Consider the following 17,686-nt stretch of genomic DNA (forward strand, 5'->3'; position numbering starts at 1 on the left):
GCCCATCGGCACCCTCCGTGAGAGGAATCTCTCTGCGTCGACGTCTCTGCTCGGCCTCCTACTCTCGAAGTTGGGGTTGTTAGGCCGCTCATCTCTCGAACATGCAGAATATACTTTCGCAGTGCCGCGAGTTGCCCATGTATTTTATGAATAGGGAGGCGTCCACTCCCCAGCGCGTCCGGGCAGCAACCATTTCTGTTTTTGAGGGGTCTGACGGCCCGCGTAGTGTCGGGTGACGAGCCGCGGCGCGCGCCGGGGGGGGGGGGGGGGGAGGGGAGGAGACGCGGTGCGGATACGGAGAACGGATTCGGAGAAAGCGGTCTTACGCGCACTGGGTTGGCATTCCGCCGATGGTCATAATAGGTTCACGCAGAGAAGCCTGGAGTAGGACGGCTGTACGCGATGTTGTGGTGCCGGCTCCTGAGTCCCCTGCTGGTTAGAGACGCCCCCGAGGTTTAGAGGGGCCTAGCAATGTTGACCACGTGTCGCGCGTACGGAGCGGGGGTCCACTCCCCTGCGCGTCCAGGCGGCAACAATGTGTATCTTGTTTTGAGCGCTGAGAAGAGCCCGCGTGGTGTCGAGTGACAACTTGCAGTGCGCGCCGTAGAAAGAGGCGCGGTGCGCATGCGGAGAACGCGTTCGGAGAACGTCGTCTTGAGAACACCGAGTCCGGATACCGCCAACGGTCATTATTTTTCCACGCGGAAAAACCTTGAGGGGGGACTGCGGTACGCGGTGTTGTGACACCAGTGCCCAAGCCCCCTGCTGGCTAGAAACGCCGCTGAGGTTCGAGATGGCCTCAATAAATCGTGCGTGCTTGGCGTGTTTGCTGAGGCCGTCACTGACCACGTGGAAATAGGAGAGGGAAACGAGGCTGTGGGAAGAAGGAAAACAGAGTTTTCTTCCAATGCATTTACTTTTGAGAGTAAGGCCAACCCTTTGGGTTGTGGCTTAACGAACTTTCAATTTTCATTGGCAAGTGCTTCGGTGGGATGGGCTAACGGTCCTACCGCCCTTTTTCTTTGTCTCGTTCACCTATAACAATCGGCACGAGGTGCTTGTTCCTCAGTCTGGGCTGTAATCACTAAACCTGATAGATTAGTAAAACTTCGTACGATGCAACGCTAGTCTGGGCCGTAACCACTTAGTGGTAGAACAGTGAGACTCGGTTGGTCGTATGTAGTGACAGTTGTCCTAGGCTCTAACTTAAGAAAAAATAGAAGAGTAAGGTGCTGTTTACTTGTGTGTTTTGCATCACTGATCTTTTGCTAACTCTGAATTTGACTGTGTAAATATTTTCGTTGCAATATATCTTCAAGTTTTATTACCTCCAACCTGCCTCCTGCTTCATCGTCGCCGATAATCATCTTGATGAGACTTTGATCGATTTCCAGGAGAAAATAACAAACTTAACTGGGGTTATTAGCTTGTCTTTGCTGGCGCTTGGCTTGGGTTGCCTTCTCTTGAAAGGGGGGGGGGGGGGTTGGCTTGCCTCCACCGGCGCTTGGCTTGTGATTCCCGTTCTAGACCCTCGGCGGTAGCGGCTTCCCTCCGCTGGCGCTTTGCTTGCGCTTGTCGCTCTCGAAGCTCGGCATTTGCGCGACGTCGACGCTGCCGCTCTCGTGCGAGCTCCCGGGGGTGAAAGGGGCGTGCCGGCCAAACACCTGCACCTATGCCCCTCTCCGCCCCTTCACCCGGCGCGCGCTCTGCCCCCTGCCCCTTGCGTGACACCGAACGGACGGCGAAGGCTCGACTTAGAACAGCTCCGCTGTTAAAAGGCATTGGGGCACCTTAGCAATTATTATGTGTAAATGCAAGAGCATTACTTGTCGCTGAGTCTGCCACTGAATTAGGTCGCTCAGTTTAGTGCTGCTTCGTTATTTTTCCGAGTGCATTGTTGCTGCTTCTGAGGTCGGAACAACGCAAGACGACAAACCGACCATATTGCGATCTGTCAGCTGACCTTTATTGGCGGAGTTCTCATTAGTGTTTCCCGCACATTGTGTAGGGTGCTCTTTCAAGATGACACCACTTTTCAGCCCGATGACACCACTTTGCCGAGCGATGACAGCACTTTTCCGAGCGGCACCATTGTACTGACACTACATTTCTTCATCTGGTTCGTAGGCAAACTCTACCTCATACTCTGGGGGATGTCGTAGTTGTCGTCGTCGTCCATGGACTCCAGCGGCGGCGTCTGCCGCTGCCCGACAATGCGAAAGGCAGTGCGAGCAGCTGCATCTAGCTGCGATCGCTCCGCCCCCCCCCCCCAAGCTCTGCCATCTAGTTAATCGCCCGCCAGACAGAGCCCAACCACGTGCACATGCTCGAAGATATTCATCACTGTCACCTCTTGCAACGGTGGCACAGTGGTCAGCGCGCTCGGTTACTGAGCTGTAGCAGTGGCGGTGGGGCAGAGGATCGAATCCTTATCGTGGCCTTTTGTGCTTTAGTTAACTAAAGACGACGTAATTTGTGTGCCGTTTACCTGCCACGGCTTTGTGATGATGACGGGGTCGCATAATGAGCGAAGTAATGATCACACATTAAAAAAGTGGATAGGTCGAGAGGTAAAACTACGGACTGGCAATTCGTCGGTTCAAAGTTGGAATCCTGGCTACGCGCCTAATCCTTAGAGCGATAGCTCTACTACTCCACGTACAAACCCAGAAAACGCCTGGTTCCCTAAATCTGATCTTCAATGTCAAACTGGCACTTAACCTGCCCTGCGTTGTGGAGTGAAAACGAACAGCGACTCAAGGACAGTCTTTCGTGCCGCCACCGCCAGAGGCGCTGGGTGCATTCAAGCTCACATCGCCGTCAATAACAGCAAAAGGAGGAAAGCAAGAAAGAGTGCTCACCATGCAGTAGGCTACATAAACATGCAGGGCGGCAGAAGAAAGGGAAAAGTGGGCAGAGATTGAGGAGCAGTTAAATAGAGAACAGATATGGGTGTATGCGGTTAGAGAAACGCACCTTAGAGACTCGGAAGAGCTGCCAGTAATTGAATATTATGTTTGGGAAGGGTTAGACAGAACTAAGTCGGAAATAAAGGGAGGGGAGTCGGAATGCTCATCCATCAGGGAGCCAAATGGAAAAGAGTAGACTCAAAATGTCAAGAACATCTTTGGTTATCAGGTACAATGAGTGGGAAGAAAATCTGGCAGGGCGTTACGTATTTGCGGACCGGAAATAATTGCACAGAGAAGAAAAAAGAGTTATTGGAATGTATAAGTGCTGATATTAAGGGTTTCGGGAATGGTGCTGCAATTATCCTGTTAAGTGACATGAATGCCCTCATATAGGATTTAGATGGCTATACCGATAACAAGGGGAAGTCAATACTAGATCTTTGTGAGCAACGTAACCTCGTTATCATGAATACGGGCCCGAATTACGAATGGCAGATTATGGGGCAAGTGGGAAACCAGCAATCGACCATTGATTACTGTCAGATGACAGAAGGAATTCATGATAAGTTGAGAGAAGTGGTCATTGACGAGGAAGGGTATAGCAGCATAGGGAGTGACCATAAACGCGTCATTTTCAAATTTGGATATGTGGTTGGGAAAGAGAGGAAGGAGTGCAAAATGGACAGTCCAGATTTGAACGCTGAACAAATAGCAAATATAGTCATAGGGTCGATGAAGAACTTTGCAAATGGCCAAGTAAAGAGTGGGAACGTAATGAGCTTCTAAGTGTAATAACTGCAGAAATATGGAAAGAGAAACAACATGTTCGTTGGAAAGGAAAAAAGTAACCGAAAAGCTGGTGGAACATGGAGATCCGAGAAGCGATTGCCGAACGACAGGAAGCATCCCGAGAGCACAGGCAGGCAAAGAAGGCGCAGTTGCCGCAGGATGAAGTAGCCAGTAAATGGGAAATATACCGGGAGAAAAAGTCTATGGTTCAAATACTGGTGCAAGCAAATATAAAATGTGAAAGCGCACGTTGGTTGTCAGAAATACGTGACAAAAAGAAGACCGCACCTAGAATATTTTAGAACCACATAAAATTATTAGGCAGGAAGTCAACCGCAATACAGCAACATATTCTAGACGTAGATGGAAACAAACTGGAAGGGGAATCGGCATTAAATCACATCCGAAAAACAACAGACGAATCTTTCCAAGGCATTGACGAGGTTGTATTTCAACAAAAAATAGCATGAAAGAGAACCAGATGGAAAAGGAACTGGTGCTGACAAATTTCAACTGGAAGAAAGCGGAAGAGAAAATTCCTAAGCGCACAGCCAGTGGTCTCGACGAGGTCCCCGTTAGGCTGATTAATGCACTAGGACCAAAAAGTAAAGAAGCTCTGGTGAAAGCAGTGGTAAAAACTTTAAAAGATACACGAATACCAGACAGTTGACGAGAAAGTACAATGAATTTAATTTATGAAGGTAAGGGGGAGAAATATAGAATTCACTCGTATAGACCGTTGACCATCACATCGGTAATATACAGGATAGCAATGCAGGCAATCAAATTAAAGCTGCAGGCATGGGCAGAGAATAATGGCATTTTGGGAGAACTTCAGATTGGCTTCAGAATAGGTAGGCGTTTGGATGATAGCTTATTTATTCTTACACAGTGTATTGAAATATCAAAAGTAGAAAGCAGACCGTTGTATGTGGCCTTTTTAGATATTACAGGAGCGTATGACAACGTATACCGCAACATTATGTGGGATATTCTGGAAGGGGAAGGCTTAGGTGACGATTGTCTACGGCTTTTCAGAGAGATTTACCCAGAAAATACCGTTTGCATTGAATGGACGGGATGAGGAGCGAGGAGAAAGTTCATATCAACAAGGGACTGAGGCAGGGGTGCCCTTTATCCTCACTGCTATTTATGATGTACATGGTGAGGATGGATAGCGCGTTAGAAGGAAGTAATATCGGATTTAATCTTTCATACAAACATGCGGGTACAGTAGTATAACAGCAGCTTCCAGGTTTATTTTATGCGGACGAAATTGTGTTGCTAGCTAAGAAGCAAAGTGATTTTCAACGTCTGGCTAATATCTGTGGATGGGAAGGCAAGAATTTAGGTTTGAAATTTAGTGTTAGAAAATCAGGTGTTATGGTATTCAGTGAAAACAGTGAACAAACCGTGGACACACAGGGCCAGGAAATACCTCGGGTAACAGAATATAAATACCTTGGTATATGGATAAACGAAGACAATATATTTATGGAAACACAGGGAAAACAATAATAGTAAAGGGGAAGAGGAATGCAGCCAAACTGAAACACAGAGCGCTATGGGGATACAATAGGTACGAGGTGCTCCGGGGTATGTGGAAAGGAGTAATGGTTCCAGGACTTACTTTTGGAAATACGGTTGTTTGCTTTAAATCAGGGGTACAATCAGGACTCGATGGCAACCAAAGGTCAGTGGGACGCCTTGCATTGGACACTCACGGAAAGACTACAAATGAAGCTGTGCAGGGTGATATGGGCTGGGCTAGTTTTGAAGTGAGGGAAGCTCACAGTAAAATTGATTATGAAGAACGACTGAGGAATATGGAAGAAAGTAAGTGGGCTGGGAAATTGTTGAGGTATTTGTACAGGAAAAACGTTGATCCACAGTGGAGGAAAAGAATAAGGAAGCTTACCAGCAAGTATGCGGCTTGTAGGGTGAGCAACGCAGCAACAAAGGACGTCAAGCGGAAAGTCAGAGAGGCTGAAATAATCTCATGGGTGGCGGCAATGGAAAAGAAACCTGCCATGAGTAACTACTTAAGAGGGAAAAAAATCAGGAAAGAAACAATTCATGATAACTCAAATGGAAGCTCATTACTTTTCGAAGCGAGATCGGGATGCCTTATAACACGCACCTATAAAGCGAGATATAAGAAGGAAGAAGAAGCATGTGCTTGCTGCGGTAAAGCTAGGGAAACTATGGAGCATGTTTTATTAGAATGTGAAGACATCTGCCGAGCGGTTGATTTAGGCACCACTGGCCTCCTTGAAGGCCTTGGGTTCAGCAAGAGCAAGGGAAAAGTAAACATGTCTGCAATAGAGATTAGTAAGAGGCGATGGGAAGATTGGCGGAAGAAAAGCAGTGAAAGGACAAAAAACGGAGACGTACAAAAGCAAAGTTCACAATAGGGGGTCAGAAAATTTGGTTTTGTTCTTTTCTTCTTTTTCTTAACCTAGGTAGGACAATAGGCAGTATAATAGCAAGAGCTCGGTGGCGCAACCCACCGCCCCGTTCCAAAGGGGACGCTCATAACATATCCATCCACAATTCTCACTGGGCGTTCCCGCCGAGGGCGCCGACGGCGCCGAGCAGCGTCTTGTGGTACAATTTTAAATGAGGTAGCTGCTGCTACAAAACACTATCTCTCGGCAAACTTGGGTTAACCGGATTCAATTTTTTCCCACTTTTTATAGACGTGTCGCAAAACACTTCGGTGGACGTCCGAAAGCTTAGGGTAGTGGTAGGATAAAAACTGTCGCTGTAAAAATAAAACATAGTGTACATTTTGGAAAAACACACATTGGGGAAAGGGTACAATCCCAAAAATTCGCCCTTCCAAATTGGTGTATTAGTTGCCTAAAACACCCATTTCTGAGCGTCTAAGGGAGTGAGTCGCCTTTAAGGGTGAGACGCCTTTAAGGGTGCAATTTCCCTTAGTGTGCAGACACTGTCAAAATCCATGACATCATGCGCACAGCCAACTGGTGCGGGACCTTCGAGGTGACGTCACCACCAGCCTTTCGTATTTGCATCTTTTCTGACTTATATTACTTATATTAAGCCTCCTTTCACGCTAAGAGCGTATTTCTTGGTGTGTTGATGGTGATGATATGGGCTTTCCTGTCTCACAGCCTTTTTTGGCATTGCGGAAGGTTAATTTATTAAAGCTGAACTACTTTTCTTTGGTGTCCCGTGCGGCTATACTCGCGCGACACCTTTAGCGGGCGTTCGCGGGTTTATTTCAGGCTTGGAAAAACCTTTCACGTAGCACGTATTGAGCAACAGAACAGTGGAATCGGAAATATTTAAGAAAGGTCTACAATTTTCTCATTGACACCTTTTCCCGGAATATAATATTTGAGAAGTTGTTTAATTAATAATAACTAATTATTTATTTAGGCTAAATACAAAAATTGTCTGACTTGCTCCAAGTGACCGCAAACAACAGTACCTTGTTTCTGCTCAGCTACGTGGCACTCGCATAATTTTTAATTTTGGCACAACTAACCTGGGGCGCTATAACGTAAAACTATTCCAAACTTTTTCTATTCCAATTCTGCAATCAGCCCTCCGCGATTGGTCAAAAACTTTTTGGACCACCCCCACTTCGCCTGTCTGTCACGAGACGTCAAGAAAACCGCGATAATTCCCCATCTGATATGACGTGTACACACTGATTATGAATGATTCTACGGAACAAAAGAAAAATAGTTATTTCTCATTCGACGCCTTTTCGCCATTAGCGCTCGGCTATTGGTCAAAAGTTTTCGGGCTGCACCCACTTACCTGCCTGTCACGCGACGTCACAAAACCGCAAGAACTCGCCGCGTCAAAGGGACGTGTACGCGTTAAAAATGCAATATTATGCCGAACAGAACTGATTTTTCTTCTGAACATCCGCAGGCTGCCCCGTTCCGAAAGGAATAAAAGATGGCTGCCGCCGATCGCTCCGGCACTGGCTACTCGCACCTGCCGGAGAGCATGGGTTTATTTGCGTGTAATAAATCTTTTTTCATGGCCGTGTAATGTTTTCGAGCACTTTCGGCACGTTTACGACCTCGTTCTGCCAACTCTTCTTTGCTGAGGATCTGTTTTACCGTCATTATTAATCTTCCGTTGCATGACGCCGCGATTGTCGACGAGTCACCGCAAGCTAAGTAAGGGAAAGCGGACCAATCGCAGACGCCGGCAACACCCTCTTCATCCGATTATCGATTTTCAGTGCAGTGGCTCGGCCCCATCAAATCCCTCTCCACTTGAGCGTGCTCCTCGCCTCTTGTGAGCCAATTAGATAAGACAAGCCGCTCAGTGTAGGCAATGCTATTCGTTTTTCAAGCAGACAAAAGTGACCTCCTATGAACGAGGAGAGGGTTTGATTGGTCTGTTGAGACAACGCTGCGGGTGACCGCCCGATGCTTGCGTCGGCGGTTACGCAAATATGACGTCAGGATATTGGAATAAACACATATTGCAATAGTTTTACTTTATAGGGCCCCTGGGACACATAGTGCATACATGGTGTCACTGAGACTATGTACGAGACCTTAAAAGACGAATCATTCTACCCGAATAAGACTAAATGCAAGTTCTTAGTCTTGCCGAGAAACCGACAGTAAAATTTCAGGCCCTCGCATCTAAAATTAGGTAATTACAAATAATTAGCGAAATCTTCAACAATTGTCAAGGTGTCCATTAGGCAGTTGTAGACAATAGCACGATACATCCAAATCCAATGCTCCCGTCAAAGTTCACACCGACTATACGCTCACACGCCCACTCGTATAGGGCACATAGGGATATCAGCACCACCCGAACCGACTCAGTGGGAAAGCGAGCTGTTCATCTCAGGCACGTCGGGAGCTGGTAACGCGTCACGGAACGAATAATAATAATAATAATATTTGGGGTTTTACGTGCCAAAACCACTTTCTGATTATGAGGCACGCCGTAGTGGAGGACTCCGGAAATTTTGACCACCTGGGGTTCTTTAACGTGCACCTAAATCTAAGCACACGGGTGTTTTCGCATTTCGCCCCCATCGAAATGCGGCCGCCGTGGCCGGGATTCGATCCCGCGACCTCGTGCTCAGCAGCCCAACACCATAGCCCCTGAGCAACCGCGGCGGGTGTCACGGAACGAGCCCGCGTGCTGTTGTCGAGTGGAGAAAAGCGTCCTTTCCTCTACGCGTGGCGAGGCGCGTAGTCCCATGGTATTTTTCGCATTTGGCGGGCTTTCTGTTTTCGACGGCGAAAAAAAAAATAATGCGCGATGTGTACCTAGCTGGAAACATATAATTTTGGCATGCCAGGGACTAAAAAGTACTTGCAGCGTCTCAACTGTACTCCGCACAACACGCACTTCATATTATACGCGGTTAATGATCCGTCCTTTTTTTTATTTTTCATGTAAGACAGCTGCTACACCCTGTATTTTGGCGCAATACTGTAGCTGCAGTTGAGTGTGGCTTTAATAAATGTGCATAATTTTATAATTTTATCACCTACTGAATTCTGTTCTATTTACTGAAAATTTACTTATTGCCACACTCGCTGCTCCCTGTTTTCGCACGCAGCTGGCAGGCAATTATTAATCGCACTTCTCATGACTGGCGCTGTTAGCAAATTTTCGTAGAGTTTTCGTAGAGCACATGGCTGTAACGGATAGAAGGCGATTTTTGTAGCACTCGGAGTCACCTGGCGACGACTTCATGGACCGTTTGGCCACTGTGGTGGAAATATGGCTGCATCACCGTGATCCCGAAACTTCACAGCCGTCCCTGCTGTGGCGGCACTTGGGTTATCCGCAATTAAATAAAGTCGGTGCCCACAAATCAGCCGGGAAGGTTATGGATACAATTTTCGACGATAAAGAAGAAATACTACTGATAAACTCTCCAAAAGTTTCGCACAGGGGAAACCAGTGTACTAACACAACTTATACTGTTTCGATAAAAGGACGTCTTAAAGAGCAGCGAAGCGGGAAGTTGCAGGAATGTGTTTTGTTTTACACATTCATTTTACACAGAAACAATGGTTTGTTTTATCAAACTATCAAAAAAAAGTCGAATTATTGGAGGTAATGACTGCGACGGAGTAGCATCTCAAGCAGTTATCTTTAGACGCGTGCGTGCGTGCGTGCGCGCGCGTGCGTGTGCGTGTGCGCGTGCGTGTGCGCGTGCGTGCGCGTGCGTGCGTGCGCGTGCGTGCGTGCGCGTGCGTGCGTGCGCGCGCGCGCGCGTGTGTGTGTGTGTGTGTGTGTGTGTGTGTGTGTGTGTGTGTGTGTGTGTGTGTGTGTCTGTGTGTGTGTGTGTGTGTGTGTGTGTGTGTGTGTGTGTGTGTGTGTGTGTGTGTGTGTGTGTGTGTGTGTGTGTGTGTGTGTGTGTGTGTGTGTGTGTGTGTGTGTGTGTGTGTCTGTGTGTGTGTGAACAAAGGGAAAGGGAAGCAAAAGATAACCATCAACTGCATAAAGTTAACGTTCATCCATTTTTGCTCGCATCCATCCATCAATGCAGCGCAGTAATGCCTCTCCAAGCCGCAACTTAGTGGGGTCACAAAAGGATAGATACAAGAACGCCATGTAGCAAGAAGTAGTGTAGTTGGCACAATTAAGAGCGCCTCTCAAAGCGTGAATGAATGCTTCGACGTCATTAGCGGAGTCTGCTCGACTGACACAGGCCTCTGGCATCAGATGCAATGTGCACGCCTCCACAGAGCGTAATTTCGGTTGATTACCTTCCTGCTCCCACGAGGAAAAAGAAAAACTCCATCGTACTATAAACACGAAGTTCGTGATGTGCTTGACTGAGGCGATCCAAAGAACGCAAGCGCACGTGCCAGGTTTATTTTAAGATCGACATTTCCGCCATGTGATTAAGCAAACGCGTCATTTAACCAAACGTAAACTTTTCGTCCACGATTAGCCACACGTGCCATGTTAAACACGCGTCACAGCACACGCGTTGCGTCATGTATAGGAAAAGGTACGTACGCCTGTTTGATATTCGCACGGCATATAATATACCAACATATGACGACCCTACCCATACCGAGAAAAATGGCGCTATTTTTGTGCTGTGTTTGTGAGAGCCTCGCTGTTATCGTGGAAAAGCTTCCTTTGGATTTAAAGTTCAGCATGCAACAAGGTTACGAAATATAACGCACCGCGTAGTAAGCGTTTCGGACGTGTTTTGTCGCGGCTCTCAACGCGCTTTTCCCTTCTGGCAAATGCGCGGTTAAGTATACAAGGCTTATAAATTCGCAAGAAAAATTCCGCCAGAACCCATGACACGTTGAATGTCGACGCATATGCTATTACCAGTGCATCAATGCAGCGACACACCGTATTGCCACCGCCGAAACGCGTCATGCGTGAGCCGTGTACGTGAGTTGGGCTCCTCTGTCGCGCATTCCACTCGACACGATGCACCATGTAGCGGCTCAGCCGCAAAGCCCGCGCTTGGCGCGTGTCTGAGTATAAATTGAGAGAATCTTGCCTGAATGTGTAAGACGCAGGTTGAATTTCACGTCGCACCGGAGAAATATTCGTTTTTTTCTCTCTCTCTCTCTTTCTTTTTCTTTTGTCGTTCAAGAGCAGCAAATACCCAGGAACACATCCACGCCTACCCAAATTGGTATGAAACAGGTCTCTTGAAGAGCGTCTGACATAAACAGTCTGACATAAAGAGTCACCCAAGCTTGTCCAGCGGTTGGTCTGGAAAACGGTTCCCTAAGCATAGCGGCTCGGAAAAATGGTTTGAAACATGGAAACATAGATATCGGAAAGTGTGTGAAGTGTACTAAGAATGCTAAGGGAATAAGATAGTTTGCACTCTTCGGACTTGTCCTGCACCCCCTAAAATAATCGCTAATTTCTTGTTCTTCCTTTAGAGCACACCTACGCAGCATAAATGGTTGCAGTGCTGTTAAGGGGTGTTAAAAGGACTTCTTTTTCTTTTCTTTGCACCCTCAACTGCACATATTTAGCGCCTATGTAAACTCATACCACCTCATAATAAGCATGCGCATGAAAACATCACCACAAAATAAAAACATTTCGACCTACATGAGTGCTGAATCGGTGTTTTAAACTATACACCTGTGGTTGCATCCTGCAGTATGTTTATGTGTATAGGCACAAGAAAGGTGTTCTTGTACCGGTTAGCGTGTTCACTTATGTTGAAATCTCTTTGCAGCTACAAGGGGTTAAGGACAGATTTCAAGCGCAACGAACGTATTTCCTGCCACACAAGGTGCAATCTGTGATCTGACGCAGAATTCCTTATGAAAGAAAACAACTTATTGGTAGAGAAACCTCCCTTTTAGGAATGACTAGTTTTTACGATAAATAACTCTCATATTACAGGATATTTTTGCGTGTCAGTAGATTTATTACTTTGCAGGGCTGTTTTTCGTTTTTCTAATAGAAACGCTAAAGTTTCCCTGCTGCTTTACTACTTTGACATAACGAATATCGAATCGCAATTGTATGTAATCATGCTGCTTTTATGGCGACCAACGACCAAATCTAATATTATAAAAGAAATTCGCTGCGCTTTGGCAGCGCAGAAGTTGCAAGAAAACACCACGGAACTTTCTATGCAAATTATATCTGCAGATATCAACAACCGAAGACCTGCAGTGTGTCTGCTGTGTGGCCTAGTGGATAGAGTGTCTCGTGCTCACGTGTGGTTCTTAGGCTTGAATCGACTTCTACGCATTCCTTCGGCAAACTTGTGTACAAATAAATCAGTATTTGTCCTTTGAGGATGCGAAGTAATGTTGAATTTCGCTCCTACTTTGGCCAAACACCCTTAAGGGTGCTAATGGTAACACCCCTTTGTTGCGTGTTGGTATCGTATAAAGGTCCGAGCCTTGCGGTAAGCAAACCCCACCTTTAAGTGGTGTAAATGAGTTTACTGTGCGTGTATCTAGCCTTTGCAGCCTTTCACTCGAGCTTTTCACCACGTGGTAATGCAGCTAATTCCGCCCCTTTCTTTGATCGGCACTTGCGACACCGCTAAGTGATCGTTTCTGGTGCTGTTTCGCATAACAACAAATAAGTGCTGCATAATGCTCTACAGCGTAGAAGAAAATTTCGCGTTAAACCACGGGTCCACGGAAAGCCGACGAACTATTTTTCGTTTTCCCATCTGAATCATAGATAAGAAGAAAAAAAAACGGAAGCTAATCCTCGTTGCTTGGTCAATAGTTTAAAGACGACGCAAGGAATAGGGGAATGTTATAGTCACGTCCCCCAATATGACCGTTTCCTTTTTTTTCAATATCGGGATTTAACTTAATGATGTCAGCATCGAAAAGTATGTTAAACGTTAGGAAAGGATGTGCGGAGAATTATGTTCGCGAACTGCAATTTTCAAATTTCCTCTTACGCAGGCGGTCGATGTTTTGCACCCAACTGGTATATGAATTTGAGTAGGTACACCCGTGAGCAAAAGTATACGGACCACAGGGCCGCCGATGATTAAAACAGAATTTCTTCGTAATTAACACGCATAAACGGAAACTGACGAGGGACGAAAATTTGTATTGCTAAGTTTGGACTGCAATCTTTACTTTCAAGTTGCATTCACAGACACGGGAGAAAATTAGTTTTATCGCGCAATCCCTGGTCCGTATACTTTTGCTCACGGTTGCACATACTTGCTCTCTTCTTTATCTCCACTGCAGGATGAAGGCCTCTCCCAGCTATCTCCAATTATACCTTTCTTGCGCTAGCTGATTCCAACTTGCGCTTGCAAATTTCCTCATTTCATCGCCCCACTTTATTTTCTGCCATCCTCCACTGCTCTTCCCTTCGCTTGGATACCCATTCTTTAACTCTAATTGTCCTCCTTCTGCCCGCGGCGCTATACTGTTTATGCGAAGGACAACATGTGCGCAAAGTTTCCGTTACCTCGATGATTTTCTTCTTTGTTTTCCATATGACCAGTTCGCAAAAGGTACTGAAACTGCAAGTGTGGGAATGTTCACAAGGGCGCTCCAAGGGCTCGAGTTTACGGTGGAAATGCCAGATAATGATATCCTCCAATTCTTAGACTTAAAGTTCACATACAGTGCAACTCACACATGTTGGGCGTACAAAATGAGAAGTGAAAAAGGACTGCTCCCTTACGATGCAGGACATTCTAAGTTAATAAAAAGAGCAATTGTGAACTCGAGCATTAACGTAGCCATCAAAAATCCCTGCGATCGCAGCATCAACGATAGTATGCAGCGGCAGGTCTCGAAGCTTAAGGGCAGTGGTTATCCTGCAACACTTATAACGTCCATCGAGGAAGAAGTTTTGAGAGCCTTAAATAACAAAAAGAAAGTAGCTACAAAGGGAAGCGAGGAAAGACCTTAACTTCATACCTTGTATGCATAAAATTTCACATGGCCTCGAAAAGATTGGCGAAAGGCACGGCGCCAAACTGTTTTTTTTTAATGACGAAACAAAATCTGACAAAAACAAATGCCAAATAAAGCACACAACAAATTTTTGGATTGTGTCGACAACCTTGTGTACGAGATACCTTTCACGTGCATATCATACATAGGCCGGACAGGCAGTTGTATTAATATTATGTTAAGAGAACACAAGTATGCGACAAAAATGCTACAGTCACCAGGACATTTGGCGACGCATCGCGCACGATACGCCTGCGAGCCTATCTTCAAAGAGACCAAGGCGTTGGCTAGACGCAGATCTAAAAAAGCACGTGAAATTTTGCAAGCCTATTTTAGGCTTAAAAATGGCTCGAGAGACCACGTTAGCACACCTTTTGTGGCGCTGGGAGAAGTAGCTTATAACTTCATAGACGGATGTTAGATCAAGCCATACTTGTCATTGTCAAATCAGGGGCCCTGTGACGTAAAACTATTCCAATATGTTTTTATTACAATCTACTAACGTCACATCTGCGAAACCGCCGACGCAAGCATCGGGTGGTGACCTGCAAGGTTCTCTGAAGAGACCAATCAAACGCTCTCCTCGTTCATAGGAGGTCACTTTTGTCTGCTTCAAAAAGGAATAACATTGCCTACACTGAGCGGCTTGTCTTACCTAATTGGCTCACAAGAGGCGAGGAGCAGGCTCAAGGGGAGAGGGATCCGATGGGGCCGAGCCACTGCACTGAAAATCGATAACCGGATGAAGAGAGTGGTGCCGGCGTCTGCAATTAGTCCACTTTCTTTTACTTAGCTTGCGGTGGCTCGTCGACAATCGCGGCTGCATGCAACGGAAGATTAATAATGACGGTAAAACAGATCCTCAGCAAATAAGAGTTGGCAGAACGAGGTCATCAATGTGCCGAATGTGCTCGAGAACGTTACGGACCAGGCAAAAAGTTTTATTACACGCAAATAAACCCATGCAGTCCGGCAGATGCGAGTAGCCAGTGCCTGAGCAATCGGCGGCAGCCATCCTTTATTCCTTTCGGAACGGAGCAGCCTGCGGCTATTGAGAAGAAAATTCAGTTTTGTTCGACATATTAATGCATCTTTAACGCGTACATGTCCCTTTGACGCAGTGAGTTTTTGCGGTTTTGTGACGTCGCGTGACAAGCAGGTGAAGTGGGTGCAGCCCGAAAACTACAGCCCGAAAGGCGTCGAATGAGAAATAACTGTTTTTCTCTTGTTCGGTCAGATGGTGTATAATCAGTGTGTACGCGTCATATCAGATGGTGAGCTATCGCGGTTTTCGTGACGTCGCATGACAGACAGGTGAACTGGGGGTGGTCCAAAAAAGTTTTTGACAAATCGCGGAGGGCTGATTGCAGAATTGGAATAGAAAAGTTTGGAATAGTTCTATGTTATAGCGCCCCTGGATTGGCTTCTTTTCCGTCTTTCATCTCGTTTTCTTTTTATTTATTCACCTTTCGTGTATGTATTTGACGTGCACTAGGGAATATTAAACAGTTGAAAGTTTGCGCACATGTGTGTCTTTCTCTTTTTGTCTTTCGTATCAACAGTATAGCGCAGCAAGCAGAACGCTGCCATACCAACTAGGCCCAGTCGAAGCTTTATTGATCTAATTGCCCACCGGTTATCTGCCCTACGTATTATATGGCCAGCCCAGCTCCATCTTTTTTCTCTTAATATCAGCTAGGATATCGGCTATCCCCGTTTGCTTCCTGATCCACACCGCTCTCTTCCTGTCTGCTAGCGTTACATCTAGAATTTTTCCTTCCGTCACTCATTGTTCTCGAGCTTCTTTGTTAATCAAGTTTCTGCCCCATATGCTAGCAACAGTAGAATGCAATGATTGTATACTTTTATTTTCAACGACATTGGTTAGCGCCCATTCAGGATTTGGTAATTCCTGCTGTATGCGTTCCAACTCATTTTCAGTCTTCTGTAAATTTTCTTCTCATGCTCAGGATCCCTTGTGAGTAAATGACCTAGATATAAGTACTCTAGAGGCTGACTGGTGATAATGAAGTCTTGTTTAATTACCAGGCTATTGAACATTACATTTGTCTTCTGCATATTAATCGTCAACCCTAGACTCTTACACAACTCTTCAACAGAGAAAGTCCCTGAATCACTCCCATGCAAATACGGGGTGATCGTCTTTAAGCTTTGCGAAACCTTTAAAACTCACCTGTGGCAGATTGCACCATTCTTGTCCTTGACCTGCGTTATTCGAAGAGGTGGACGTTACTATCACTAGAAACCGAAACACATATTCAACTAATTAACGAAAATCCACTATTAACGTCTTAATTAGTTAGTTAACGGCACACTTTGCAATTTATGAGTTCTTGCCGGTGACAGCTGCAAGAAGTATCCACTTGAAATGAATTTCCAGGATGACACAAGTTTCGAGGTATTTCACAAAGTGTGGGGAAGAAATACATGGGCGTTCTAGTTATTCTTATGCTTCAATGCTTGAAAGAGTGTTTTGTCAAAAAGTGGAATAACAGTGCAGTTTAACGGCGAGTTTGATGGCGCATATTTCCAAACTTGTGTCATTCTGGTAATTCATTCAAAGTGGATGTGTCTTGCAAATTCACCGGCTACAACTCATCAATTGCAATGTGCAATGAAGTAATTAATTAAGAAAATAGGTAATGAGGCTTTGTTAATTGGTTGATTACGTTTTCATTTACCGTGTAAGCAATATGCGCCTTTCGGAATAGTCCAGCTCAGGGACTAGAATTACGTTATCTGCAACAGGCGATTTTTTAAATTCCGCAAAACTTAAAAATGATCACACTATATATATACACCCAGACATTTTTTGGGCTGCCTTGACGGTGGCCTAAAGGAACAGACGTGTTCCATAAAGACTTCAGACAGGCTACTCAGCCTGTCACATCCAGCCAACGCTTATACGCAGTCATTCAAAACAGCGGTATGAAGGAAATAGAAACCGAGTACACCTAAGCACTATTTTATGAGTTGTGAATGCAAAAACGTTAATGTGCAAGTGAACACCGCTGAGTGGTACTTCGAGTTGCGCTCTGAGTAATGTACCAAAGCGGTACGTGCTGCCCGAGCCAGCAATCAGCAGCAGCCTGCGGTCCCAACGCCGCATGCCACCGACGCACAGCGTGGTGAGAGACCGAGGAAGCAGCAGCGGTAACCAATAATAATAATAATATTTGGGGTTTTACGTGCCAAAACCACTTTCTGATTATGAGGCACGCCGTAGTGGAGGACTCCGGAAATTTTGACCACCTGGGGTTCTTTAACGTGCACCTAAATCTAAGCACACGGGTGTTTTCGCATTTCGCCCCCATCGAAATGCGGCCGCCGTAGCCGGGATTCGATCCCGCGACCTCGTGCTCAGCAGCCCAACACCATAGCCACTGAGCAACCACGGCGGGTAGCGGTAACAAAGGCCGGCAGGCGCGCGCAGCAGCTAAGCCCAGTTGGGATTGAGAGAGATACGGACCTCGCGCCGGCTTCCCAGAGCGAGACACCAGCACCCACACGCAGGCGTCACGCGAATACCTCGCTGACGACGTCTCACTCGCC

Source organism: Dermacentor variabilis, chromosome 1 (assembly GCF_050947875.1).
Source record: "Dermacentor variabilis isolate Ectoservices chromosome 1, ASM5094787v1, whole genome shotgun sequence".
NCBI lineage: Eukaryota > Metazoa > Arthropoda > Arachnida > Ixodida > Ixodidae > Dermacentor > Dermacentor variabilis.